General features: G+C 39.7%; 1 pseudogene; it reads left to right on the top strand.

The window, feature by feature from the left end:
• Window positions 1-3,998: 3,998 nt before the first annotated feature.
• On the top strand, window positions 3,999-5,086 carry LOC131808380 (protein SET-like; annotated as a pseudogene).
• Window positions 5,087-6,641: the final 1,555 nt, after the last annotated feature.

Genomic DNA, 6,641 nt, shown 5'->3' with positions numbered 1-6,641 from the left:
CCAGTCCAGCTGCCTGGCCAGCTTCACCTGGCACAACCTCCCTTCGTGCACACTTGCGTGTCCAGTGACTGCCTTAAACATAGACGGTCCAGACCTGGGCTCCTGGCAGACTCTCAGTCTCGCGCACCCTGTGGGCCCCCCATTTCAGCAAATGGCAGCTCCATTCTCCCGCCTACATAGGCCAAAAGCCATAGGTTCCTTCTTGACTTTTTCTCTCATACCCCTCCTCTAATCATCTGCAATTCTAATGGCTCTACCTTCAAAATATACCTAGAATTTGGTTGCTTCGCACTGCTCCGACTGCTATCACCCTAATTCAAGCCAGCATCACTCCCTGCCTAGATTACAGCCACAGCCCCCTAACTGCACAGCCCACCTCCTCCTTTTGCCACCCTGAGTCTATTCTCAAACCAGACTAGTCAGATCATGTCACCCCAACATGCAGAAGTCTTCAATACCCCCACGTCACTCAGAGAGAAAGCCCAAGTCCTTAGAATGACCTATCAGGACTTCCAACATGTTCTCCCCACCTCTGGTCATCTATCTTGCCTTATCTCTGTTACTTTCCCTTTCATTCACTCTGCTCTAGACTCACTTTGTCCCCCTTCCTTTAATATGTTGAACTTGGTCCCACATTTGGGCCTTTGCACATGCTGCCCCTTCCGCTCAGAATACTCCTCTTCCAGGTACCTCACTCCCTCAGGATTTCTGGTCACAACTTGAATACCTCCATAAGGGCTTCCTTGGCCACACTGCTTCAGACATAACCCCCTCCCCGTGTGGACTGGCAAAGAGCGGGAGGGAGGTGGTCTCTCCCTACGCTGACCCAGAGTCTGATGCTCTTTAATGTTTTACCATCTTGTAACGGAGTGATCTGGAACACGTGACCTCCGGGGCCAGCAAAGGGGAGAGAGAGTTTAGAACTGACATACCAGTTCTAACCCGCCTGGGATAGAGGGATGGCACAGACCAGTTTCCTGAATAGTGCATCAGCTACAGGGAGTCAAACAGTTTTACCTAGTTGCAAAAGAGCTAGGAAGTGTAGTATTCTACATGCTCAAGAAGGAAAGGAGAACAAGACATGGGTGATTTTCTGTATCATGAACTATGAGCTGTTTCCTTGGAAATCCTTCACTGCTTGGGCAATAAAGGTTTTTGTCTCCCTATCTTATTGTTCTAAGATTCATCTCAGAGTGATTCCTTTTTATTCATCCACTCAACAAATGCTTTTTGAATGCCTCCTATGTGCCAGACATTGTGAATGATGCTGAAGATACAAGACTATGTGAGGTAACCTTATGTTCCTAGCTGCAGTGCCCCATGGTGGTGGGCATGAGAAACCACAATATGACTCCAACTGCCCCCACCTCAAGTCAGTGGCATGCTTCACATGCCCCACTGGCGTAAATTCAGGATGGACAGAACAGTCCTACTCTTCCCAGGAACACTGATGTTGTAAGGGGGTGCTACCAATTTAAACATTCCTAAAAGGTCTTGCAGACATCTTAGAAACTTAGAGATCCATTATAGACACATGTAGCCACATAATTCATCATGATCTCCTTTATTCAAGAAATAACAACTCATAAATGTGCATTTGCTTCTCAGAATAATGAATCAAGCACAATTTCCTTCTTGGGACCTCAGGTGGAGACCATGGACTCTTTGACTGCAATTACAGGGAAAAATCTAAACATGCTCGCAACAATAAGACTGAGTTTAATTTGCTTTTAATGTAACGTTTTGGAGTGGAAAATGTAAGATAACAATATTTATGAATACAATTTATGTAAATTAGAAAACACATATTCTCCAAACCACATAACACTATATATGCTCCAAGGAAGCAAGCATACCCGTTGTTTATGTTACACATCCTCGAATAGGTGCTTACGGAGGAGCAGGGAAAAGGAGTGGGGATCTGGATGAAGGGAGGGAAATGACAGAACGAGAGAGCATCGTGGCGTGAGCCGTGGTACTAATGCGCCATCAACTAAGGATTACTACTAAGATGTCAGATATGAATTTTACATCTTATTTTCCTTATTTGAAGAGGCACTCAAAGATATTTGTCGAATGGACTAATGAAAAGATATCAATCTAAAATGTGTCTTTAGAGCCAAATTGCTAAGTCTTCCTTCTCCATTTCCATATTCTATTTTCTGATCTAAGCCCAGAGGTAAGTCTATAAGTACAGAAGGATGATACATCATGCCCATTGCCTGTCAAATTGACAAACAGAAAACAAAACCTATAACACTGTGTTAGCAAAAGTATGGAGAAAGGAGTGTTTTCAGGTTACCAATAGGAATGTAAAATGGTACATGGTATGTCTTTCTGAAAACCCACAGTTCTTGAGATCCATATAAATATTCATAGTCTTTAACCCAAAACTTCCATTTTCAGGAATTTCTCACAAGAAAAATAACTTACATACAATCAAATTTTATGAGCTGATGTTTGAGGCAATGTTAATTGAAATAACAGAAAATTGCAAATAACTTAAATGCTCAGCAATAAGGGTACTAGATAAATAAATTATGATATATCCATATGATAGAGTTGTATTTAATTAAAATGTAATAATAAGAAAATGTTTATAATAGATTATTAAGCAAATACAGCTTTCTAAAATTATGCCATACAATTCCAATTTTGAAAATAGGAAAGATGTACATAAATTGTTCATGGTAGATATCTCCATATTAATATATGAATTGAATGAACATTGAGTGGTAGAATTATGTATGATTTTTATATATTTTTTCCTAATATATAGGGGGTATAAATTTTAATTGGAAAATACCATAATAACAAACGTCAATGAGATTGAGAATCTGGTTATAATTCTACCTGTTATACTGTGTCTCAAAAGAATGAAAAGATTTTTCCAAACTAAATTTTTATTTTATTTTAAAATTTATGTATTTGAGAGAGAGAGAAAGAGAGCATGAGGGGGGAAGAGGGAGAGAGAGAAGCAGATTCCCCACTGAGCACGGAGCCCTACGCACAGCTTGATCCCAGGACCTGAGATCATGACCTGAGCTGAAATCAAACACTTAACCATCTGAGCTACCTAGGGGCACCCACACTTAGTTTTTATTTAAGTGGTATGCTTCCCTATTTACAGAATTGTCAGATTTTTTTTTAAAGATTTTATTTATTTATTTGACAAATAGAAATCACAAGTAGGCAGAGAGGCAGGCAGAGAGAGAGAGGAGGAAGCAGACTCCCCACTGAGCAGAGAGCCCGATGTGGGGCTCCATCCCAGGACCCTGGGATCATGATCCGAGCCAAAGGCAGAGGCTTTAACCCACTGAGCCACCCAGGCGCCCCTGGAATTGTCAGATCTTTTTCACATGTGCATCTCAATCATTACTCAGTCATACTTTACTGTGCTACTCTGAGCTACTGCATTATTCCCATGTTAATGATTATAAAGAAAACATTTTGAGGTGGGATTGTGGATAAACAAAATAGTCCCTATAATTTTCTAGATCTGATCCAAGAATTCATTAAACATTTTGTGAAGATTCTGTTTGTGATTAATATGAAGGGAATCTGTCTTATTGTCATTGTGAGTGCGCCGTTCGGTCGTGTCAAGACAAAAACTGACAAGGCATTATGACCCATTTGAAGCTGAGAGTTATATTAAAATCCAGGTTTGCTTTCACTTAACTAATCAAGCATAATGTTATTTAAACTTTTTTTTTTTTTTACTCTGAAAAACCCTGGATGGATAGGTAGATAAGCAAGAAGCGGATGGAGTCAAAATCCAACACCAATATATGTTCTATTTTCTTAGAGATGATAGCTTATTCTAGTATCTTGTCACTTCAATAAATGGATCTTCTGGTGGTGGGGGGGTGGACCTCATACACAAAACAAAAACTAGCCTGGACCCAGATTTAAAATTTACTGACAGCAAATGTTACCTTAAGAAACCACATTCTTGCCTCCTTTCCCACCCCCAGCCGCCACCCCCAACCCCATCCCCACCCCGACCCCGGAGCAGCACCAAGTTGGCGCCGGCGGCCAAAGTCAGTAAAAAGGAGCTCAACTCCAACCATAACCCAGCCGACAAGACCTCAGAAAAAGAACAGCAAGAAACAATTAAACATATTGATGAAGTACAAAATGAAATAGACAGACTTAATGAACAAGCCAGTGAGGAGATTTTGAAAGTAGAACAGAAATATAACAAACTCCACCAACCATATTTTCAGAAGAAATCGGAATCGATCGCCCAAATCCCCAGTTTTTGGGTGACAACATTTGTCAACCATCCCCAAGTGTCTGCACTGCTTGGGGAGGATGAAGAGGCGCTGCATTCTTTGACAAGAGTTGAAGTGACAGAATTTGAAGATATTAAATCAGGTTACAGAATAGATTTTTATTTTGATGAAAACCCTTACTTTGAAAACAAAGTTCTCTCCAAAGAATTTCCTCTGAATGAGAGTGGTGATCCGTCTTCAAAGTCCACTGAAATCAAATGGAAATCTGGAAAGGATTTGATGAAACGTTCAAGTCAAACACAGAATAAAGCCAGCAGGGAGAGACAGCATGAGGCACCAGAGAGCTTCTTCACCTGGTTTACTGACCGTTCTGATGCAGGATGCAGGCGCAGATGAGTTAGGAGATGTCAGCAAAGATGATATTTGGCCAAAACCATTACAGTACTACTGGGTTCCCCATATGGATGATGAAGAAGGGGAAGGAGGAGAAGAAGAAGATGATGATGATGATGATGATGAAGGATCAGAAGATATTGATGAAGAAGGAGATGAGGGTGAAGGTGAAGAAGATGAAGCTGATGATGAGGGGGAGGAAGGAGAGCAGGATGAAGGAGAAGATGACGGATGGAACACTGATGGATCCCAACCTTCCTTTTTAAATTTTCTTCAGTCTCTGGCAGCAAGTTGCCGTCTTTTTTTTTTTCCTTTTTCTTTTTCTTTTCTCCACTTGTGCTCACTCGCCCTGTTTTTTGAAGTCTCCTTTTTCTCTCCCTTTATACCACAGTTCTCAGCTTATTTTGGGGGGAAAATACCTTGAGCAGAACACAGTGGGAAAAGAATCTCTACCCCTTTTTGTTCCAAATTCATTTTTTTCCCTTCCTGTCTCGACAAAAACAAAAACTTTATGGAATCAACACCACTGTGCTCTGTGGGAAAGAAGAAAAACCTTCTGGTCGCTTAGCTCTGCTGGAAGCTGGAGGGTACCAGGTCCCTGTGTAGTAGTGCATAGAATTCTAGCTTTTTTCCTCCTTTCTCTGTATACTGGGCTCAGAGATTACACTGTGTCTCTATGTGAATATGGACAGTTAGCATTTACCAACATGGACCTGTCTACTTTCTCTTGTTTAAAAAAAATAATTTAAAAAAAAACTTTAAAAAATGGGGTTATAGAAAGTCAGCAAAGGGTGGGTTTGAGATGTTTGGGTGGGTTAAGTGGGCATTTTGACAACATGGCTACTCCTTTGGCATGTTTAATTGTGATGTTTAACGGACATCCTTGCAGTTTAAGATGACACTTTTTAAAATAAAACTCTCTCCTAATGATGACTTGAGCCCTGCCACTCGATGGGGGAATCAGCAGAACTTACAGGATCTTATTTGGAATTGACATTCTCTATTATAATTTTGTTCCTGTTTATTTTTAAATTTTCTTTTTGTTTCACTGGAAAGGAAAGATGATGCTCAGTTTTAAACATTAAAGGTGTGCAAGTTGCTTTGTTACAATAAAACTAAATGTGTACCAAAAAAAGAAACCACATTCTTTAATTCTACTGTAATGGATATAGTAATAAAATAAATGTGATTTTTCAGCCTATTAAACACACATCAATACAAAACTGAGGCATGCTGGTAATTAGACAAAAGGTGACTTAATCCAAGGCAAAAAGTTTGCAGTTAACATTTGGAGGGCAGTATTTTTCAATGGTTGGTTATTATTTTAAGGTGCCATTAAGATTACAAAAGTACACGACTTTTTGTTAAATGTGCACTTGCAAGTCCACTGACCGCCTGTTAACTTGAACTATTGACATCTTTGATATAATCTTTTGTTGTGTTATGTAGATTACTTGAGTTTCAATGAACAGCCTATAAGCTCAGATATGTTTAAAACTCATAAATGCAGCTAATGTGAAAAACATTAAGAAATCAATGTTTATGTCTTGCTTTTTTTAAAAAAAATGATAACCCTGTCTATATCTGTCTTCATTCACTGCCCTGTCTATATTCACTTCTCCAAATATAAGACATAAACCTCATTTATATCACATATTGTTATGGACTGAATGGGCCATCCCAAATTCATACATCAAAGCCCTAACCCCAGTATAGCTATGGGTGCACCCCACTTTTGGAAAGTTCTCGTTACACCACTTCACTTTTATGAAAGACCTACATTAGTACCTGTTTTCACCAGCTGAAAAAAAAATCCAAATAGAATACCCACTGTTATGAAAAAAAGCAGTTATTGTACTAATACAGGTGTTTTGTAAAAGCAAAGTGGTATAATGAGAACTTCCCAAAAGTGGGGTATAGTCCAGGCTTCATGTCATTTCAGCTTCCAAAAGGTTTCCCAGGAACACTCTACTTTTGGATAGCTGAGGAAAACTGTATTTGGAGATGGGGTCT

This window comes from Mustela lutreola, chromosome 9 (genome assembly GCF_030435805.1).
Source record: "Mustela lutreola isolate mMusLut2 chromosome 9, mMusLut2.pri, whole genome shotgun sequence".
Taxonomy (NCBI): domain Eukaryota; kingdom Metazoa; phylum Chordata; class Mammalia; order Carnivora; family Mustelidae; genus Mustela; species Mustela lutreola.
The sequence above is the reverse complement of the archived record's forward strand: the minus strand, read 5'-3'. Positions and strand labels throughout refer to the sequence as shown.